The 23,468-nt window shown below is 42.9% G+C and overlaps 1 protein-coding gene across 1 annotated transcript in view; it reads left to right on the top strand.

Annotated features, from left to right (window-relative positions):
- The first annotated feature begins 3,992 nt into the window (after positions 1 to 3,992).
- The window catches only part of LOC311136805 (tetraspanin-18B), a 108,059-nt gene continuing 88,583 nt past the window's right edge, over positions 3,993 to 23,468 (top strand). Inside the window, exon 1 of the mRNA XM_084171086.1 lies at positions 3,993 to 4,278. The gene's annotated coding sequence lies outside the window, so the exon portion shown is untranslated. The remainder of the gene's footprint in view (positions 4,279 to 23,468) is intronic.

The following is a 23,468-nucleotide window of genomic DNA, read 5'->3' as shown; positions in this document are numbered from 1 at the left end:
GTTGTGCCGGCGGAGCCATGGGTAACCCAGGATGAGGGGTTGGCCTGGAGAGGGGAGCAGGTGAAACTGGATAGTTTCTTGATGGTTTCCGGACAGACCCATCGAGACCGGGGCCGTGACATGAGTGACCGATCCGAGTAAGTGTCCGTCCAGTGCCCGGGCAGGAATAGGAGGTGTCAAACGGAGGTTCTCCAGTCCCAGTTGGCGTGCCAGCTTGATGTCCATTATGTTGGCTTCGGCGCCAGAATCCACCAGAGCAGCCAGGGTGTGAGTTGAGTCAGAGAGGCGGAGGTGAACTTGCAGCAGGGGTTTGCGGTCGGAGGACTGGATGGTCATTGAACTCAACCGGACTCCCCCTATGCCCGGTGAGCTTCGGCCCTTTAAAGGGCAGGTTACCACACGATGTCCATCACCTCCACAATAGAGGCAGAGGTTTGAGGTGAAGCGGCGCTGGCGCTCTGCAGGAGTGAGAGAGGCTCGCCCAATCTCCATAGGCTCAGACTGATCAAGCTGACCTGGGTGAGTGGCAGTAGATGACAGGAGCCCAGTCGGATCTCTCCGAATGCCGGTAGTAGGTGGACCTTGGCGCCCCCTCTCACGACGACGGGTCTGTATCCTTCTGTCGATCCTGACAGTCAGTGCGATGGCTTCATCAAGAGTGGAAGGCAGTTCATGGGAGACCAACTCGTCCTTGATATAGTCAGCCAAACTATGGAAGAACGCGTCCACCAACGATGGTGTGTTCCAAGAACTTCGTCTAGCCAGGGTTCGGAAGTCGATGGAATGGTCTGCGACTGTACGTCTGCCTTGTCGAATACTGAACAGTTCACGAGACGCCTCTGCGGTTGGTGAATCCAGGTCAAACACCTTCAGCATCTCCTCAGCAAACAGGTCGAAGGTTGCACATGCGGGGGTTTGACGTTCGAACTCTGCTGTTCCCCAGAGTCGAGCTCGGCCCGTCAGGTGAGTGATGGCATACCCAACTTTAGCCCCCTCCGTGGCGAAGGTCCTTGGCTGCAAGGAGAACTGAAGTCGGCAGCTAGTCAGGAATGGCCGGACCTGGGTTGAATCGCCGTTGAACCGCTCGGGGTTTCCAATCTTGGGTTCCGGAGCAGCGGCTGCAATGACCGGGGCAGGTAACTCGGGGGCAGGGCTGGTGGGCAGACTGGCTAGGGTAAGGTTGGTGAGGAGTTGAATGATCATGGCGAGTTGTTGTTGCTGCTGCTGGAACTGCTGCTCATGCTCATCGGTTTCCATGTCGGGGAAAGTGTGCGCTGAGTCCATAATGGTCAGATCGTACTGTCACGGTTCAGACAGACGACCAGAGGACCACAATTGCGTCACACCAGAAAGTTTATTAAAACTTAAGGGAAAAGGGAAGTAGGGAGTGAATGAAGGCTCCAGGGGTAACAGGGATCCCGTCCAATGTGCTGGGTCTGTGCCCCCCCCAGTGGCAGCGATGCGTCCTATGAAGCCGGTGGTGGGTGGTCCAGAAGTCCTGGGGGGGGGGAGACACAGACACAACAGGGCGGAATGAAACAAGGCAGCAGTACAGTTCAAGGGAAATCCAAAATACGTAGTAGCAAGGCAGAAGGCTGGTCAGAGTTACCGGGATTGAAGAGTAGTCAGGAGTCGTTATGGCAGAAGCAGGTCTGGATCTCCTGGGGCAGAAGAGTATCCAAAATTCAGGCAGGTCCGGGGTCACAAAACCAGGGTGAGCCAGAAGCGCGAGCAAACAGGTTCCGGGTGTGAGCTTTGCAGACGATCTGACACCGGAGAGCTGAAAGACAGGGCCTTAAATACTGGGAGAGGTAGTGGGTAATGCAGCGCAGCTGGCAGAGTAATTAGAGCAGAGCAGAGCAGGGACAGGTGGAGCTAGTTAGGCTGAGTAGAGAGAGTGGTGAGCAGAGTGGAAGAAAATTAAGGTGGTAACCCGGTGGAGTGAGAGGCTCATGACAAATAAATATTCAACTCCTTTGTTATGGCAAGCCTAAATAAGTTCAGAAGTAACAATTTGCTTAATAAAACACATAATAAGTTGCATGGACTCACTCTGTGCGCAATAATAGTGTTTAACATGATTTTTGAATGACTACCTCTTCTCTGTACCCCACATATACAATTATCTGTAAGGTCCCTCAGTAGAGCAGTGAATTTCATACACAGATTCAACCACAAAGACCAGAGAGGTTTTCCTATGCCTACAAAGAAGGGCACCTATTGGTAGATGGGTCAAAATGTAAAAAAGCAGACATTGAATATCGCTTTTTGCATGGTGAAGTTATTAATTACACTTTGGATGGTGTATCAATACACCCAGTCACTACAAAGATACAGGCATCCTTCCTAACTCAGTTGCCGGAGAGGAAGGAAACTGCTCAGGGATTTCACGATGAGGCCAATGGTGATTTTAAAACTGTTAGAGTGTAATGGCTGTGATAGGAGAAAACTGAGGATGGATCAACAACATTGTAGTTACTCCACAATACTAACCTAATTGACAGAGTGAAAAGAAGGAAGCCTGTACAGACTAACAATATTCCAAAACATGCATCCTGTTTGCAACAAGACACTAAGGTAATATTCCAAAAAATGTGGCAAAGCAATTTAACTTTTTGTCCTGAATACAAAGTGTTATGTTTGGGGAAAATCCAATACAACACATTACTGAGTATTACTCTCCATATATTTAAGCATAGTAGTGGCTGCATCATGTTATGGGTATGCTTGTAACAGTGGAGGCTGCTGAGGGGAGAACGGCTCATAAGAATGGCCGAAACGGAGCAAATGGAATGGCATCAAACACCTAAAAACCACGGCTGTGACTATAACCGAAGAGAATTCTCTTGGGAGGTAATATGGTCTGCATTTGATTGTGAGGTATTCTAGGTTTGGTGAACAAAAGGACTTAAGTTTATGTGTGTTATCATAATCATAGAGGGCATAGATAGGCTATTGTGTGCTAGTTAATTTACCACTATATCTATGTCCTTTTGCATTACCAATGCCCACAATAGTCTATCTATGCCCTTTTGCCATTCACTTCAAACACAGAGAAGTTAAAGAGTGAACCAGCCTGTTACTGAGTGTGGTCACTCACTGTGACAGAGTAAACACAGAGTTTCCACCTCTATTGCACAGAGCCATACAACTCAAGGACCATGGAGTCTGCATCCCTGATACCACCCTATTCCCTATGTAGTGCACTACTTTTGACCAGAGCCCAGGTTCTGATGACTGGAGAGTGGAGGAAAACCAACAGACATAACTGATCTGGTGGACTTTCCCAACAACAGTATGTTGACCTTATTGTGTGTGACAAGCGTAGACCTCTGTCCTCTCTGAGCCCTGTGCTTAAAACACCAGACAGCTGCTATCATGTAGGCCTGCACACACGTACACACATGCACACACAACACACGCACTGCCATTTTGATGGTCATTTAACTCAAGTAGTTTCTTCTACTCAAGATCCTGACACTTTCTCTCTGTATTCAAATGTTCTTGTTAGGGTTAGGCAAGTAGAGGGGAAAGGGATCAGGAAAACACACTAGTAAAACACAAGGGAGTGGGGTTGGAGGCAGTTGGGGGTATCACCTATGACACAGGGAATGTCAGTGTCACGACCTTCTGAGAGAAGGAAAAAGATGTCTGGAGACCTGCTTACCTTGCTCTCCCATCTGTAGTAGATTTTGTGACATGAGGGTACATGCAGGAAAATAAAACACTTCCATCACCCCAGCAGCACGCTCTCTCCTCCCACTGGCATTGTTTTGGATAATCAGGGACCCAAATTGCATTTAATTTATCATAGTCTTTCATCTGTGAGTAAAGTTATCATTACTTTATTCAAGAGCATTGTGTTTAGAAGATACAATCTAATTCAAGCTAAAATAAAGGAGTTAAAAGGGGGCGTGTCTTACAGGATGAGTGCCCGCCCCCGGGGGCTGAACAACATGTGGATGGCTCGAGAGCTTTACAGTGTGTGGTTCGTTCGGAAGAAAAGTGTTTGCATACCAATCTCTCTCTCGTCTCGAAGACTGCGTGACCAAATTGGGGCTATAGTTATCTGCGGCTCTGGAATTTATTTGCTGAAGACTGAAGTCTATAGGCTTGTTGTTATTTTCTTGGACACATATCCTACTTGGCTATTTTCTTAGAATATTTATCTTGTTTTTATGCACTGATTTTAGTGCATAATTGTATTATCTGACATATTTTGTGGAGAGAACACCAGAAAGCTCGCGCAGAGGTGTTGGACTAAACTGCAGTTTTGAGGTAAGAACAGTCAATCTCTCTTTAGTCGATCTCAATACAACAACAAAACTATTGCGACATATTCAACTTGAACCGAATTCTGAATGTGTTGCTTGAAAAGTAATTATAGAGAGGAACATGAAGTGATGGAGAAAAGAGAGCGAAGTCTGTTATGTAAACAATGTTGTCCCATCTCTTCTAAGCTTGCTACGGGGGTTCTGTGGTATAACTTTGCAATATTGATTAAAAAAATTGTACTATGCTAACTGTCTGTGTTGTGCGCAATGTGGAGTGCAATGTTTTGTTTTGGAAATTGTTTGGATTAGCCTAATAGGCTAATGCAGCTGTCGACTATTGTTCTAGTTAATTCAAGTAAAGGTTGTTTTTCTGACCGTGATATGCACACTTGATTACACCACCACAAAATGTGGTAAAAGGCTATCTGTTGAATGAAATGTCAGTATTGCGCAAAGGAAATATTTGCTACACGTTGGATTCATAAATGTATCCAATTTCTCATGCGTCGAGCAGCGCGCATTGTTCAATACTGTTTATCAGTATTAACTCAGATGAGTGGAAATCATTAGGTGTGTACGTGTAGTCGAAAACGGAATTATGAAAATGGTTGTAGAACTTCTAACTATCGATTTTGCTTTAGCCTATACCTAGCCGCATTTTTCAAGATCTAAAGCTTATTGTCAGTGGAGTGTATAAGTTATACTGAACATAATATAGCCTACTTTAACACTGTTGAATAAACTAATGATAGGCTACATTAATTTTGCATGACCAATACATTTATGATGCCAACATTTATCTTGCAAGATTAAATTCACATTTCATCTCTGGCATTATGAACACCGTTGACATATTTACCAATTAGCTTGCCTCTGAGAGAGTTGGATATTGGAGAGTTGAGAGGGAAAGCCGATGTTTGCCAGTCTGTCAGTCCATCAGTCTTCAAGATGGCATCTTTCCCACGCGAATTGACAGCGTGTAACGCGCGCGGCCCATGGGGTCGAGTCATAAACTGGGCTTGTCCCCCACGACGCACGTTGTACCAGATGGGAACGTCTCGAGCTGTCTCAGTTGGAGGCAACCTGGCTAGAGGGCAGGAGTTTACTGACAGTTAGCATTAATCAAAGACTAGCACACATGGGAGGGAGCCCTTTGCTATTTTATGTAAACTGGAGTACAGTATGATAGCAGAGAGGTTTGAAACCTCTATATAGACTCCAGCCACCCAAGTCAGACTGTTCTCTCTGCTACCGCACAGCAAGCAGTACCGATGGAACCAACATGAGACCCTGAACATCTTCTAGCCCCAAGCCATAAGACTGATAAATAGTTAACCATAGCTCCCAGACTATCTGCATTGACCCTTTTTGCACAAACACTTTTGACTCATCACATATGCTGCTGCTACTGTTTATTATCTATCCTGTTGCCTAGTCACTTTATACTTACCTATATGTACATACAGGATCTACCTCAATTACCTCGTACCCCTGCAAATCGACTCGGTACCTGTACCCCGTGTATATAGCCAAGTTATCATTACTCATTGTGTATTTATTCCTCCTGTTATTCTTTTTCTATTATTTCATTTTTTTTCTTTCTGCATTGTTGTGAAGGGCCCATATGTAAACCGTTCACTGTTTGTCTACACCTGTTGTTTATGAAGCATGTGACAAATACAATTGTATTTGATTTGAGATAATTGATGATAGTCTTGATGGCAGTGAAGATGGGTTATTTTGAGGTTTCTTGTCTTGACAATATTTGATTTTAGAATCTGCCTCTGGTGCATAAGGTTGCTTTCCCAGTATGAAAAAAAAGATGTATGCACTCACTAACTGTAAGTTGCTCTGGATAAGAGCGTCTGATAAATGACAAAACATTTAAATGTAAAATGTTGCATGTTCGAAACCAGCAATAGAAGGTTATTTCTGAGATTTTTTTTAAGCCTATGCCAAACCTTAACCTTAATCATTCAGGGGGTTAATGCCTAACCTTAAGATTTTGGAGTTAATGTCTAAACTTAACCTTAAACACTTTTGAAATTTGACATTTGAGAAACATGGACAAACTCTAATTCTGAGGTGCGACTGAGAGCACATTGCACACACAAAATGTCAGTTATGTTTTTCATTTCCCCATTCCAATTATCCCAATAAACCATTTGTATAACAAATTATAGCTCCCTACTTAATTATATTAAACAAGGCAGCTAGTGAAAATGAGTGTAGAGGTTTCAAAACATGGAAGCTGCCTGGTCATAGACTAGCTAACTAGCCTGGGGCACTGACATTTCACATTCAGTTGTTGCTCTGTATAAAGAGGTTTGCTGCTGCCTGCACTTGTTCACACACACTCTCTCTCTCACACACACGCACACACCAAATCAGGTTTCAATTAGACCAGCACTTGTGTGTGAAGAGATTGGCTCCAGGGGATCCATTACAGTAACACAGCTCTCTGGTCAGGTGTGTGTGTGTGACGGTGCTGGACTGCTCAGCCTCAAGTAAGACAGATTCACTTACTCAGGTTCTCTGTCTCTCTGAGGCCAGTCTAGCTAGCAATACTCTCCAGACCGCAGGGTGAGAACAAATGAGAGACAGACAATAGACTAGGTTAAAGATAGCTAGCTCTGAAAGACTGACTGACTGAGGATTGGAATCATCTCATATCATGATTAATGGACAACACAAAAACCCACACCAGCAGTATATACAACAGTACATGGCAAACAACTCAGGCTAAGTCAGTGGTGTAGCTATAATCTTCCGTTATTCAGTGCGTGCCTATAATGGGGCCAGTGTAGCGATATAAATCAAATATATTCTATTACTTCTATTTCTATAAGTGTAGCGCTCCATTCACATTGCAGGGTGAGGACAAAACAAGGAAAGAAGACAAACTATTATTCAACAGATCACTGGCTCTGAATAACTGTGAGTGACTCAGATCACGTCCCCTATCATGATTAATGTGTTGGGCTAGGATCATGTACACCCCGATGTTTGTTATCTCTCGTTCCCTCTTTTTCTTTCTCCAGCTTTCTTTCCAAAACCTGTCTGGGAGCTAAATGGTTTTTGAGGGGTGAGACGCACACACACACACACACACACACACACACACACACACACACACACACACACACACACACACACACACACACACACACACACTGCAAAGTGAAAACAGAGGAGTGTTTTGTTCCTTGTGTGTGTTGCGGCTGGGTGGGAGAGCATTTGCCTTGTTAAAGAAAGAAAAAATAGTAGTGTGATGATGGTAGAACAGCTGCCAACACGGATGACTAAACACACGAACACACACACACTCTTACCACCGCCTAAAGCTTTTCTTCTCTTAACTTTCTTCAGGAGTGTTGTTGGGAAGTAGTTTTGTTGCCCAGATACAGAAGTTATGTCCACAGGATATAAAAACGCTAATGCCAACACAGTTCACAAACACTACAATTTACACAGTATTACACAGTCATATGCGTCAGAGAGTAGCAAAAATGCATTCAGTTTCCTCAGCAGACCTTCTAATATAGCAGTGGACCCTGAAAGATCGCAGGAGAGAGAAATGTTAGGAAAAATCTAATCTCCACCTAACAAGCCTGCATTGATTTTGCCTGCACTCCAGAGATGAACTGGATTTTTGCCATCAGTGATACCATAATACTTGTGAAACACACAATCAGCCAGAAAGAGACAGACAGGGAAAAGGGACTGTGCCGATGTGTGTTCTTTGTCCCTACCCAATCTAGACCAATCCAGGTATGGTAGAAGATATTAATGTGTGAAATGCCCATGGCAATAATAATAATAATTTGGTGGATGCTTATATTTGTCTTGGAGCAATTAGGGTTAAGTGCCTTGCTCAAGGGCACATGGACCAATTTTTCACCTTGTAGGCTCAAAGGTTTCAAACTAGCACATTTTCGGTTAGTGGGCCAACGCTCCAACCGCAAGGCTACCTGCCACCTATCCCTCCCTGTTGCAGCTGATGAGGGCAGGGGTGACAGTGGTGTGCTGCGCTAGCTGGCCTGGCTTAGTATCATCATTAAAGAGATAAAATTAAAGATGCACTCTGCAGTAATCGCTCTGCCATTTCCTGGTCGCTAAAATTCTAATAGTTAGACTAATTTAACTTTATATGACAAAACAAGGAAGTATAGTGTAGAGAATCATTGTACCACCTAACCGCTGTGAAATATATTTTCCATAACCAAAAATATTGTATTTTCAGCTGTTTGAAGCAGGTGTACAAAACGAACTACAAAACCAGATGTAAAAACGAAAAAACTAAACTTAAGAATGGGAAGCATAGAAATAGCGCACATAGAACATATCTACTGCTTCTTAGACTTACTTTCAATGAGAATGACAGAGCTATAATACACATTTCTATGTGAATTTGGTCAGGTGGCTCAAAAAGTCACATATTGCAGCTTTATTCAATCTGCGGAGGTTCCACATGGTGGGGTTCAGAGCCTCTCTCTCTCTCTCTCTCTCTCTCTCTCTCTCTCTCTCTCTCTCTCTCTCTCTCTCTCTCTCTATAGTTAATAACTGCTGATATGGCTGTCCGCTTGGCCGGGTGTCTGATCGCTTCATGGCCCCGTTTTCACAGCCTTAATCACACCACATGATTAATACTAATTCACCATACCCACTACCTTTCTCTCTCTTTCTTTCTCTTTCCCTCCCACTCTCACCTCTTTCTCTCCCTCCTCTCTCTCTGGTCGGTCGTCTGATCGCTGCATGGCCCTAATCAGACCAAATTATTCATACTAATCCATCATCCCCTTTCCCACTACCTTTCTCCTTCTTTCTCTCTCTTTTACATCTCTCCATCTCTCTTCTTCCTTCGTTATCCCTCGCTCTCTCTTCTTCCTTACCCCTTTTCTCTCTCTCCCCCCTCCCTCTCTCTTCCCCACTCGCTCTCTCCCCTCCTCTCATCCAGCTTGCAGGGCACGTCAGGCCCGGTGGGTCATTTCTGTGCACTTTGCTTCCCGGTATCGTATCAGCCCCACTGCTCTTCACTCCGGCACCATCCACCATGCTGCAGTTCACACGCGCACACACACACGCACGAGCACACACACACACACTCTTCCGCTGAGAGCTATTGGCTCAATGTGAAAATTGCTTTTTTCGATCGCTGGAGGACCCTTCATTTAATGTGTGTGATGTAGGAGAGTAGAGTAGCCTGTAATGGGTTCCGTATCTTTGTTGTCGAGAGACACCATGAAAATGACATTTGCTTCCCAGTGTTGTAGCAGAAATAATTTATACAGTCGAGGAGAGGAAAGGTGGGTGCTTTTCCGGCAACTTGTATATTTCTGGGGTTTTCACACACAATACATGCATTGGAATTGCACCTGTTGTCTTGCAATTGTTTTGATGTTCAACGACATAGTGGGATTTTGTAGTCTTGCTATTTCTTTAAGATAAAGGTAATTTCATGTTGCAATTCCTTTCAATGCTGCCCAGTTCTAAAAACAACAACCAGTTCTTAGAACAACCCACCGTTTTATCAGCTTTCCGGGTGGCTGGTCTCAGACGATCCCTCAGTTGAAGAAGCCGGATGTGGAGGTCCTGGGCTGGCGTCGTTACACGTGGTCTGCGGTTGTGAGGCCGTTTGGTCGTACTGCCAAATTCTCTAAAACGACGTTGGCGGCAGCTTATGGTAGAGAAATTAACATTCAATTCTCTGGCAACATCTCTGGTGGACATTCCTGCAGTCAGCATGCCAATGCATGCTCCCTCAACTTGAGACATCTGTGGCATTGTGTTGTGTGACAAAACTGCACATTTTAGAGTGGTATTTTACTGTCCCCAGCAGAAGGTGCACTTGTGTAATGATCATGCTGTTTAATCAGCTTCTTGATATGTCACACCAGCCATCGCTTTGGCTCCCTCTCCTGTCCAGCTCAGGCATTCGGCGTCGCCGGCCTTCTAGCTGCTGCCGAACCTACTGCTGGCAAGCGCCCTTCACTCATCAACCCCGGACTTGTCTCGTCATCATTACACACTCCTGGTTACAATCCCCACTCTATCACTGTATATATACTCTCTCTGCCATGTGTCTTTGTCGGTCATTGTATATGTTGCTTGTTTTCCTGAGAGGAATCGCTCCTACTATTTCCTGAGTACTTTATATTTTGCACTGTGGGTTTCGTCCCGCTTTAAGCTATGATGCTTTAATAAATTCAGTAGTTCTAAACCTGCGACTGCCTCCTACCTCAGAGGAAGGCCCTCAAAGGAAGGCCCTCAAAGGAAGGCCCTCAAAATTGTCAAAGACTCCAGTCACCCTAGTCATAGACTGTTCTCTCTGCTACCGCACGGCAAGCGGTACCGGAGTGCCAAGTCTAGGTCCAAAAGACTTCTCAACAGCTTCTACCCCCAAGCCATAAGACTCCTGAACAGCTAATCATGGCTACCCGGACTATTTGCACTGCCCCCCCACCCCATCCTTTTTACGCTGCTGCTACTCTGTTAAGTATTTATGCATAGTCACTTTAACTCTACCCACATGTACATATTACCTCAACTAGCCGGTGCCCCCGCACATTGACTATGCAACGGTACCCCCCTGTATATATAGCCTCCCTACTGTCACTTTATTCTATTGTATATATAGCCTCCCTACTGTCACTTTATTTTTTACTTCTGCTCTTTTTTTCTCAACACTTTTTTGTTGTTGTTTTATTCTTACTTTTTTGTTTAAAATAAATGCACTGTTGGTTAAGGGCTGTAAGTAAGCATTTCACTGTAATGTCTGCACCTGTTGTATTCGGCGCATGTGACCAATAAAATTTGATTTGATTTGATTTGATTACCTACTCCTCTCTACACTTGTGACAACACCTGTCAGGTGGATGGATTATCTTGGCAAATGGGAAATGCTCACTAACAGAGATGTAAACAAATTTGTGGCATTTCTTTTAGAGAAATGCTTTTTGTGCGTAAGGAAAATTTCTAGGATAGTTTATTTCAGCTCATGAAACATGGGACCAACACCTTACATGTTGCATTTATATTTTTGTTCAGTGTAGATTCAACCGCGGGACGAATTATTCTTGAGCAGATGGTCAGGGGGCTGGAACATAATTACAAATAATTTGTAGACTGCAAATTGACCGCAAGTAGCCCAAACAGATATCATATTTGACTAAAACATAACAATTTCAAACCTTGCTTACATTTGAATACGATCACATATCTCTCTATTATGGGTGAGGATACTTTGGTACAGATTTCCAAAATTAAATCACTTTGAGCTGATTTACTGGTGTTTTTATAGTCATTTAAATTAAATACAAAATGTACGCTCAAACTTAGTTGGCCAAATAAAATCCTGCCGCCAGTTGGGGAACCCTGCTGTACAGCATGGCATCCTAACAGTAGATTTAAACGTTCACACTCTCCAACAACACATACTCGCAATGATCAACACACACACATGCTTTCACTTAACACTCAACATACAAACACACACACACACACACTCACCAGATATACCCTGGCATTATGTGACTGAGTGATGGAGAAACTAAGGAGAAACTTAAATGTTTTTTTGTCCATTGTATGTTTCCATTTACAGATAAAAAAATAAATAAAGCCTCAAATAAAAGAAAAAGGCAATAATTAAATAATACAAATATTTAGCTCCAGATATATAGCAAAGGGCATATATTCAGAAAGTATTCAGACCCCTTGACTTTTTCCACATTTTGTTACTTTACGGCCTTATTCTAAAATCAATTAAATAGTTTTTTCACATCATCAGTCTACACACAATACCCCATAATGAGGAAACAAAAACAGGTTTTTAGAAATGTTTGCAAATTTATAAAAAATGTTAAACTGAAATATCACGTTTACATAAGTATTCAGACCCCTTACTCAGTACTTTGTTGAAGCACCTTTGGCTTACAAGCTTGGCTCACTTGTATTTGAGGAGTTTCTCCCATTATTTTCTGCAGATCCTCTCAAGCTCTGTCAGTTTGGATGGGGAGCGTCGCTGCACAGCTATTTTCAGGTCTCTCCAGAGATGTTCGATTGGGTTCAAGTCCGGGCTCTGGCTGGGCCACTTAAGGACATTCAGAGACTTCTCCCGAAGCCACTCCTGCGTTGTCTTGGCTGTGTGCTTAGGGTCGTTGTCCTGTTGGAATATTAACCTTCGCCCCAGTCTGAGGTCCTGAGCGCTCTGGAGCAGGTTTTCATCAAGGATCTCTCTGTACTTTGCTCCGTTCATCTTTGCCTCGATCCTGACTAGTCTCCCAGTCCCTGCCGCTGAAAAACATCCCCACAACATGATGCTGCCACCACCATACTTCACCATAGGGATGGTGCCAGGTTTCCTCCAGATGTGATGCTTGGCATTCAGGCCAAAGAGCATTCAGACCAGAGAATCTTGTTTCTCATGCTCAGAGTGCTTTAGATGCCTTTTGGCAAACTCCAAGCGGGCTGTCATGTGCCTTTTCTGAGGAGTGGCTTCCATCTGGCCACTCTACCATAAAGGCCTGATTGGTGGAATTCTGCAGAGATGTTTGTCCTTCTGGAAGGTTCTCCCATCTCCGCAGAGGAACTCTGGAGCTCTGTCAGATTGACCATCGGGTTCTTGGTCACCTCCCTGACCAAAGCTCTTCTCCCCCGATTGCTCAGTTTGGCCGGGCGGCCAGCTCTAGGAAGAGTCTTGGTGGTTCCAAACTTCTTCCATTTAAGAATGATTGAGGCCACTGTGTTCTTGGGGACCTTCAATGATGCAGAAATGTTTTGGTACCCTTCCCCAGATCTGTGCCTCAACACAATCCTGTCTCGGATCTATACGGACAATTCCTTCGACCTCATTGCTTGGTTCTTGCTCTGACACGCACTGTCAACAGTGGGACGTTATATAGACAGGTGTGTGCCTTTCCAAATAACGTCCAATCAATGGAATTTACCACAGGTGGACTCCATTCAAGTTGTAGAAACATCTCAAGGATGATCAATGGAAACAGGATGCACCTGAGCTCAATTTCGAGTCTCATAGCAAAGGGTCTGAATACTAATGTAAATAAGGTATCTGTTTTTTGTATTTAATACGTTTGCTAAATTTCAAAAAACCTGTTTTCGCTTTGTCATTATGGGGTATTGTGTGTAGATTCATGATAAAAGTGTATAATTTAATCAATTTTAGAATAAGGCTGTAACGTAACAAAATGTGGAAAAAGTCACAGGGTCAGAATACTTTCCTAATGCACATAATTTAGATTGAGTGTAAGTCTGTCTCAGGGTTTTCTGTATTTATTTCTCTATGTATTCGTATTAATTTTACTGCTCTAGGGTTATTATTGCTGGATAACAGTATTTACTATTATGTATTGATTTCTGTTTCATTCTTTATGCGGTGCGCACTGCACAGAACACCGGAATAATTATTACCTAATTATCACTGTGAATTATTGTTGCCTAATGTTTGTTTATGTTAAATTTATCCCGTAAGGGATAGGTTGCCAACTGGTGATTTTACATTAATTCATACACACACAAACACCCCCCCCACCACACACCTTCACTGAGTTGGCTTGTCAGGCAGCTGTGAGTGATCTCAGATTGGGGGCAGCTGGAGATCCCAGAGTTCACTGAGAATGGGAGGAAACACACACACACACACACACACACACACACACAAAGGAAGTTTGTCTGTCCAGGGGCCTCTCTCTGAGACTCCCTCTTTATCTAGAGGAAACAGGCTAGTTGTTTGTCCTCCGCCTCACTCCTCGGCCACTCGGCCCAAGGATTCTTGGTGCTTATCTCACACTCTCCCTATTTCCCTTCAATAATAGCCTGCCAGAGACTTGCTGAGAGCAGGTAATTAGGTAAAAGTTATCGTTCTGTTAAGCTGGACTGGACAGATAGCAGCCGAAACTAGGAGCAAGTGGAGATTGGATTCTGACAGGCGAGTCAGACGATTTGTGGAAAAAGGAGAGAGAGGAGACTTTTGTCTAAGGATGTTGGAAAAACAACATGCCCACAATGTTTTTGAGTCCTAATAAGCCGTGCCACTCATGTGTCCATTTAAAGCCTACAGCCAAGCAGACAGAGGATATGAGAGGGGAGCCGGTGGTCATTATAGAGACTGAGGACACAGAGTAAATCCCTGCTAGGCTTCATCTCTCATCTCTCCCACTAGTTTATTCATCCCCTAGGCTCAGAGAGCCAGTCTATGTCCAGAGAGAGGCTTAAAGAGAGCAGGGTGTCAGCCGTCTGATGGGCATGTGTCTGTCTGGGGTGAGGGATGGGGTTAGATGGGATTGGTTGACTGTGGGAGATTACCTAAATGACTGTAGAAAGACAGGGAGGTAGCTCTGATCCTGTGTGATGCTGAAGATTAGGGTTGGGCAAAGTCTGGAAGGACACGTTGGTGATAACAGAACTTTGATTTGGTGCATAATGTCATTCTATTTAAATTGTTACAAAAGTCACAAACAATATCGTTACATCATTGTTAGGTATAATTATGTTTTATCTAATTTAGGCTGCAGAATGATTTTCAAATTGATAGGGTTGTTGTTATATCATCTTGATAATCTGGGTAAGCGCATTTGCAACATTCTTTATTCCATTAGGCTACTTTCTGACAGTTTTAGACTGTACATTTTTTTTGATTTCACTTAGTAACTATAGTATAACCTGCCTTAGCTAAATCAGAAACAACTATGGCTGACTTGGTGGGAAAGAAAAGCAGGTCTTTGCCTGTTTAGCAGTTCTTAGCTGTTCTTCGAATGATAAAGGTGAGCCAGCAGTCCTGAACCAAGTCACTTGCAGAATATGCAAAAAGATTATCAGGGCAAAGGATGGACAAACTACAAACCTCCATCATCCTGCTGAGTTCGCTAATCTGGGGGTGAACATGCTGGTGTTCCTTGGTATATATAATCATTTGTTTTATCTGATTGTATAGTTAGGATTTTTACAGGTCAAAAGGCAAAGCCAAAGGATAATAGGCCTATTCATTTTTAGGCTAAGCCAATGTTCATTCAAGTGTTATAAAGAATGTTATAGTTTCAATCATTATTTGTTTTATCTGATTTTTGTTGACTTTTATATAAATGCACAATTTGTAAGCTATTCAAAATAAAGTTTTGTTCCCACTTATTGGAAGTGCTGCTGTAGGAGCATATACCTGATTGCCCAATTCAAGGACTTTAATAAACACTTTGACAATATTCGAAATATTAGTTTATAAGTTTAACGTTTACTGCAACTTTTATTGACAGTAGCCAATGTGTTGGCCAATATTATTGGCCGTTTGGTTTGCAAGGAGGGATTTTCCGGTAGCACAATTTATTTTGCCTACACTTCGGTCAAGTAAAGCAGAAACATATCAGGTTTGTTAAACTTCCTATTTGATTAGTCTATCTTGCAGATGTTTGTTATTTCTCGCATTATTACTATACTACATTTTATTTAGGCTATTCACAAACAACTTTCTGAGATGGAACTCCGTTAGGCCTATAGATCCATTCGATGGTTGATCATGAAAGAGTAGGCTAGCCTGGGCCAACAAGTCACATTCAAATCGAATGGGGATTAGGGAGAAAAAGGGAAATTAAGATTTTAAAATAATAAGGCAGACAGCAGAGTGTCCGCTGCAAAAGCCGGCCCATGATCATCCGACATTGGAGAGGAGAGGGGGGGAAAAGTATGTTAAGCCCTAGCTGACATTTTGCTCTGCTTTGGGGCTCTCCGCTCTCCGCTCTTTCTACAATCTACGTTGTTCTCTTGCGTTATGTTAATAGTCTAACTACCACATATGTGTTGAAAATTTAGGCAAAGGCAATTAGGGAATATGCCACCATGCCAACCCTACTGAAGATAAGGTGTGAATTACTCTGGTGGGGGAAAAAAGAGACGGGCTTATGCCATAGAGTTCACTTGAGTTTGCCTGTAGAACTGCACATCATATTCTGGGGTTTGTGTGTTTATTTATTAAGGGTATATCGTCAGAGCTCTTAAGTGCGACCAATTTGGTTGCATATTAACTAAATATTTTGCTGTGCGACCTGGAGTTTTTTTGGGGGAGCACAAGTGCGACTAAAAGACAATCCAATAAAATGTTTAATGCGTAACAATATTTCCCTCAACACTCTTCTCTACACTGCTCAAAAAAGACAGGCTGCCTCCCAGGGCTGCTTGCTTCCAGTTCCAGGGCCACACACACCAAGCCCCGCCCCATGTCCCTCAAGCAGGCGCCACACAGTTCCTCCACTGTTTATTCTCTCAGCATAATGTAAATTCATGCACTCCACATATTCTTCTAAAACAAGAACGATGATGCTTTCCACGTTGCTTCTAAATGTGATTCCACATGATTTCTCTATTATACTATTAGTTTGTGTAGCTTGCTCTCTTTGGCATGTGCCTATAATAATGCTCATGCTAACTAGCTAGCTTGCTAGCTAAAAGCCATTTAGCTAAATGGACTAGTTAGGGCAAAGCAAACGTTAGCTCTAATACAGGTTGCTATCAGTGGTGGTGTAGATCAGCATGTTGTTTGTGCAACAGCATGTTCTTTATCTAAATGCAACATCTATTCAAATGTGATTAGGGTTTTGGTCCATATTGTGCAACCCTACTATCAACCTGATATCTGCAAACATTTGGTGGCACAGAAAGAAAGGAAAATTGATATCTTCTTCAGGAGATGTGCTTCAAAAGTAAGTAGGATTCATATAGGCCCAATGTAGGCTATATCTCAATTAATTTAAAAATCAATTTTTCTGGTGCTCCTAAATTTGATTTGAATTAATATAGTGCAGCAAATGAAACGTTTTCATTTAGATCCCTGTATATCGTAATATTCTAGTCAGTACCATTCTCCGACAGGACACAGTGGCTTGTATTGAGGAGATGTTCAGTGTTGAAAACAAGGAGAATCCCAACTGTGTTAATCCTACAGCACGGTCTGTGAGTGGGAACTCCTATCAAGCCGTATAATATCTGATTGTTTTCCACCCGCTCCCTTTAACACTGTAGTCTTTCACTCAATTTCCTGTCGTGCCAAAACGGCCAATTTTTTAACAAGTTTAAGATAAGCAGTGTAGTGATGCCACGCTTCGACACTGAGTTTAAATGCAGAGTCGCCCCCCACTGCCCTTGCCCACACCGTCTGTTCAGGAAGGATACCTCCTCCTGCATCTTCCAATCTACAACTCAACACCAAGATGAAGACGGCCGACTGATCTTCAAAGTCACAGATGGCGACATCTTTTACACCGGATCCTGTGTGTTATCATAATTGGTGGATTGTGTACCCGTTTAAAATGTGTATCACTGAATTAATATAGTGAAGAAGAGGAGCTTTAGTGGAATACTGCTGGCTTAGGCACAGTGAATAATTTAAGCAATAATGCCTGAGAACTACTGACAAGGGCTGTTCTGAAGCCTGAGGTGAAACCAAGGGCCGGGAGAGAGTTATCACACCATAATTCCCGGGTTTGAGGGCATTATTGCTTTTATGAAACGGTTGGCAACATATTTATAAAGATATGAATGATATTCTTTTCATAAAAAATATTACATTTGTTTTTGCATTCTGAAGTTGCTACCCAAGCAGGCTGGTCGTTTAGTTATTTTCTCATGTTTTGACCCAGTCATTCACTCTAATAATTCGATTCATTTGAAGTTGCTATGCTAAACAAATCATTGGCATGTAGATAGCTAGCAGAGATTCAGTGATGATGAGAGACAAGAACTTCAATAAATATCCAATAGGCCTACATAGGACGCATTTGCACTGGTTAATGAAATTGATTTTCACCTTCATTCTTGGGCTAGCTAGCCTACTGGTGCGGGAGAGATCGCATTTGTAAAATGACACATTGTTGCACAGGTCGTAGAGGTGGACAGGTAGGTTTATACGTTTTTCCAGAGGGAGATTAAGTTTACGAATTTCCTGCCTGGGCTGCGGGACAGTGGAATTGTGACATTAACACGTAATGGTAAAACCCCACTGCTCACTATGACTCCTCCTGCCATGATCTTTAGATTGTAGAGAGGAGACCTTAACAGCACTGTTGTTGACTGTACTTTTGCAGATAGTGGCTATTTTGAATAACTTGCAATGGTCGTGATATGTGCTTGTTTTACCTACTTTAGTTGAATGCATTGATTGTATGTCACTCTGGAGAAGACTCATCTGCTGAATGACTAAAATGTAAAGCAAATGTCTGTGTGCCTCTAGGACTCTCCTCTCCTCTGGTCTTCTGGGCCGGTGCTGTGACTGTGATCAGAGCCCACTCCTGTTTTTACTGCCTCTCCCTGTTATGTGACTCTGACTCACTGTGCCCTAATGGCTCCTTTCTCCTTCCCCTGACACACACACGGTTGCCCACACACACACACACGCCCACACACATACACACAAACGGACGCACACACACACACACACACACACACACATATCCCCTGACTCAGGCATTCTTCTGATGAAATGGGACTCTTCTCTTCCAGCTTCTGGTCTTTTTTCTGTTTCCCCCAGCCACAACTGTGTCCCAAGTCTTTCCCTCTTTCTCTTTCAGTCCTTCCTCTCTCTTTCTTTCTCTGGGTTCTGGAAAAGTGCCTTAAGGAATGCTCCTCCTGCTGCTCTTTCAATCTGTAATTGAGTGCAAGAAGAGTGTTGCAGTGCAGACAAGACCTACTGTGCTGTAGGTCAGTCATTGTGGGCTTTGTGTGTTTGTAGCTTCTAGTGGTTGCTCTGTAATGGGATGCTATTGTTTTGGCATTGGAGCACTCCACTTTATACACTTGTACCTTGTATGTACTACTATCATTTTCCATAAGATAACTTCTATCTAGACTCCTGCGTCTATCTAGCTGCTTATTTCAAATCACACTAGGGCTTCAACTTGAAATACTCATTATCACACACAAACACACAGTCATGCTTTAGTATGCTGATTTCGCCAGACACCAAACAGTTGTCTTACATGCTGACTACACCGGCCACACGCGTGCGTCCTTGTGCGCATGTTGATTTTGTCCAGACGCGATCAGGGCACGCAGGTTGAAATTAAATATTAAATATTCATGGACATTTAGCTAGCTAGCTTGCTGTTGCTAGCTAATTTGTCCTGGGATATAAACATTGGGTTGTTGTTTTACCTGAAATGTACAAGGTTGTTTTTTTTTGCTGGATCTTTGTAGAATATTGACCCATTTTGTGTCACACAAGTGTTCTCTACTCCAACAATTAATCCACAGATAAAAGGGGAAACCTAGTTAGTTTCTAGTAATCTCTCCTTGTTCAGTCTTCTTCTGTGGATTTTATATGGCGGTTGGCAACCAACTTTAAGGTGCATAACTGCAACCAACTGGACTGGAGTATGGACCTTGTTCATCTTTCAATCACCCACGTGGGTATATGCTCCTAAAAACCAATGAGGAGATGGGAGAGGTGGGACTTGCAGCGTGTCAAGCGTCTAAAATAGAGCCAAGTTCTATTTTAGTGCCTGGCTACGCGAGCAGTTTGGATGAAATTATTGAATAACATGTATGTGTACATTTATTTTGCAACACCCGCGCACGCAACACGGCCGGTGTGGTCAGCATGTTACAGGGATGAATGGTTGTTAGTGATGATCCTACCAATTAGGCTAATATTCATTCAAACTATTTAATTTAAAAACGTGTGTTGAGGGTAGCCATCGTCGTTACCTCGGGATTGGGGTTTATGAACGGAAGTCAATGTATTATACTGAGAGGGTGCAGTTAAAACAGATTTATAGACCTGGAGCCGACTGGAGACTTTGTGTGCTTCCAAATGGCACCCTATTCCCTATATAGTGCACTGCTGTTGACCAGAACCCTATACTGTAGGCCCTGGTCAAAACTAGTGCACTATAAAGGGAATAGGGTGCCATTTTGGATGCACCCTTGGTGGTGGATGGATGTGGATGACGTTATTCCCTATTTGCTGTTTCTGCCTTTTCAGTGAATTATAGAGTGGCTTTTCCAAGATTTATACAGAGACTGATTTGGGTCTGCCTAATGTTCTCCACAGAACACACACACAAACACGCACCAGGGTTTCCGTTAGCCGGTAATTGCCGGCTTTTGGTCGATAAAATAAATTAAAAGCCGATAAATAAAATTGTAGCCGGCCAAATTGTCCGGGGCTGCCTCTCATACATCCCGATTCTCACTCCTTGAGCGCTGCCTTATGTACATGCTCTGCGCCTGCTGCTGACGAGAGAGCGAGAGAGGAGCCTTGGCCTAGGTCAGTGGTGTAGTGGAAGATATACGCAGCTATACGTCGTATACCCACTTCATTTTTTGTGGGTATTGCGACTACTCACTTCTTAATACAACATATCAATGAATAAGGCTGATGGAACAGATCAGAATGTTTAGCTTAAAGGGTAGGAAGTATGAGTTTTTACTTACCAATGTAACAACACAGACATAGTAACTTAGTTGTAGTCACGATCTGGTTACCTATAAGTACAAACATAGTTATGTTTTTGGGTATTAGATATTTATTAACTTATTTCCGGATGTCTTCTAAACTAGCCACAATGCACTATTTCTCAACATCATATGGAGGATCTACTATGTGCTACCGAGTTTGTATGCTAGCTCGGTAGCTAGCTTTATCTGGCTAAGGTTAGCCACACCTCATGCTCTTCACATATTTTGTGGCTGTGTTATCTATTGGGAACCCATTAGCTTGGCAGACTCTAGTGCCTTCTTGCCGTGGGCTCAAAACGAAAGAGAAAATCATACCTGCTTGCTCTATTTGATTAGTACCTCGTCTGTTCTCCTTTTTGTTTTGTCAACTTTTTGGCATGTTCTCTGTGAAGTAGGCTATGAGAGTTTTGTAAACTTTTTCCACCTTGGCTAAGTGCTAGCGTGCTAGCTGACTGACATCTGGAATCTATCTATTTTAGATTTTTCTCGCTATATAGCTATTGGATTTCCCTGACTCCCTCAGCCCGGGGAAGCACCCACCTCCCCGTCGCTTTGGTAGCTAACTCAGCCTGCACTCTTTTAAAAGTTTTACCATCGGATGGGCCCCAGCCATCAATCTGTAAGTCTTTGCTCTCTCTTTGCTTTTGATCTGCGGTTATGTTTTAGTTGTGTTGTGTTCGAGCTGGTCTCCAGTAGTTAGACTCTAGCTTGCCAAGCATAAAAGTGGTGGTTGGCTAGGCTGGCTAGGCTAAAAGCTAGTTGGCTAAATAGCTAACGTTAGCTGGCTGACTAAGATAACTACTTATAGCTAACATTCTTTGATATTTGGTAAGATGGCGTTATGTATTTCCAAAACTTTGGTTTACTTTAATGTACAGTGCCTTAAAGTATTCATACCCATTGACTTATTCCCAAAATATGTGTAGCTAACTGGTGGTGGCTATTCAGCAGCCTGATGATCTGGGGGTAGAAGCAATTGGCCAGTCTGTTAGTTTTAGCCATGATGCTCCTGTACTGCCCACGTCTGAGTGATGGAAGCAGTGACAACAGGCCGTGGCTCGGGTGGCTGAGGTCCCTGATGATCTTTAGAAACTTTTGTGAAGGTTTAGTGTGGTGTAGCTCAGTTGGTAGAGCATGGCGTTTGCAACGCCAGGGTTGTGGGTTTGATTCTCACGGGGGGCCCGTATGAAAAATAAAAAAATAATGTATGCACTCACTAACTGTAAGTCGCTCTGGATAAGAGCGTCTGCTAAATGACTAAAATGTAAATGTAAATGTGTGGCCTATTATACTGCAGGCCTATGATATGAAGGCAGTGCGCACCAGCGGTCCAACTGACTCCGACAGTGGAACTTGAGGTGAGGAAGAATGTTTTAGACTACCAGAGTTACTCCTATAATCTAACAATACGATGCTTATGTTTATAAAAAATATTCTGATTAAAAACTCACGAATTAGCCTTCTTCTGTACGCCTACATCTGTATAGCAGACGCAGTAGCCTATCTGACAAGGATAAAGAAATGCATGTCGGTGTCGTAGCATTCCACCGGCATATCTCTCTCTCTCTCTCTCTGGGGCTAGGCATAAGCTTATTTTTCTTTATATAAATGTTTTACATATGTGCCTGTGTATTTTAATGTTAGTGAAATGTATGCTAAATGTTTGAGATTCAGAGAACGTGGTGTAGAAAATGGCTTTGATTTGGAGGTGAACTTGGGTAAACTTCAGAAGACATAAGTGGGCTCCAGTTTTCAATGTAATTCTATACAATCTATTCAAATATCATGCTAATATCAAGGTAAAGATTCTCATAAATATTGGAGGGATTTTTCTTTTTAACTCCAGGCTGGTTTTCTTTCTTTCTCTTTCCCTCAATCTTTGTCTCTCTCTCTCTCCCAATCTTGTTCTTCTTGTTCTTCTTGTTCTTCTTGTTCTTCTTGTTCTTCTTGTTCTTCTTGTTCTTCTTGTTCTTCTTGTTCTTCTTGTTCTTCTTGTTCTTGTTCTTGTTCTTGTTCTTGTTCTTCTTGTTCTTCTTGTTCTTCTTGTTCTTGTTCTTGTTCTTCTTGTTCTTGTTCTTGTTCTTGTTCTTGTTCTTCTTGTTCTTCTTGTTCTTGTTCTTCTTGTTCTTGTTCTTCTTGTTCTTGTTCTTCTTGTTCTTCTTGTTCTTCTTCTTCTTCTTCTTCTTCTTCTTGTTCTTCTTCTTCTTCTTCTTCTTCTTCTTCTTCTTCTTCTTCTTCTTCTTCTTCTTCTTCTTCTTCTTCTTCTTCTTCTTCTTCTTCTTCTTCTTCTTCTTCTTCTTCTTCTTCTTCTTCTTCTTCTTCTTCTTCTTCTTCTTCTTCTTCTTCTTCTTCTTCTTCTTCTTCTTGTTCTTCTTTCATCCATCTCTTTCACACTTAAGCCCACACACAGCCTTAGTTCCCTGTAGGTCTTCTTTAGTAACAGTAATATCACACTACCTCCCACAGGTTTACCTTCATCACTGGTCTGTTAGATTCACAGGTTTCCCTCCAGCCTTCCCCCCTGTCTCCCCAGCTCCCTCTATGCCTGCCTCCATGGCATCACAGTGCGTCCTTGGAACTGAACAATGTTTGATTAAAATATCCCCTAGTGGTTCATAGACTCTACCTGGGGAGCTGGACAAGCTAATGATCCCTCCCCTGCTGCTAGCAATACGATCACAGTCCTCCCTTCCTGAGACAGAATGGAGGCGGTTTTACGCACATACAAAATAGCCTAAT

Source organism: Coregonus lavaretus (genome assembly GCF_964263955.1).
Source record: "Coregonus lavaretus genome assembly, chromosome: 11".
Classification (NCBI taxonomy): Eukaryota; Metazoa; Chordata; class Actinopteri; order Salmoniformes; family Salmonidae; genus Coregonus; species Coregonus lavaretus.
Note: the sequence above shows the minus strand (reverse complement) of the source record. Positions and strands in the feature narration are given on the sequence as shown.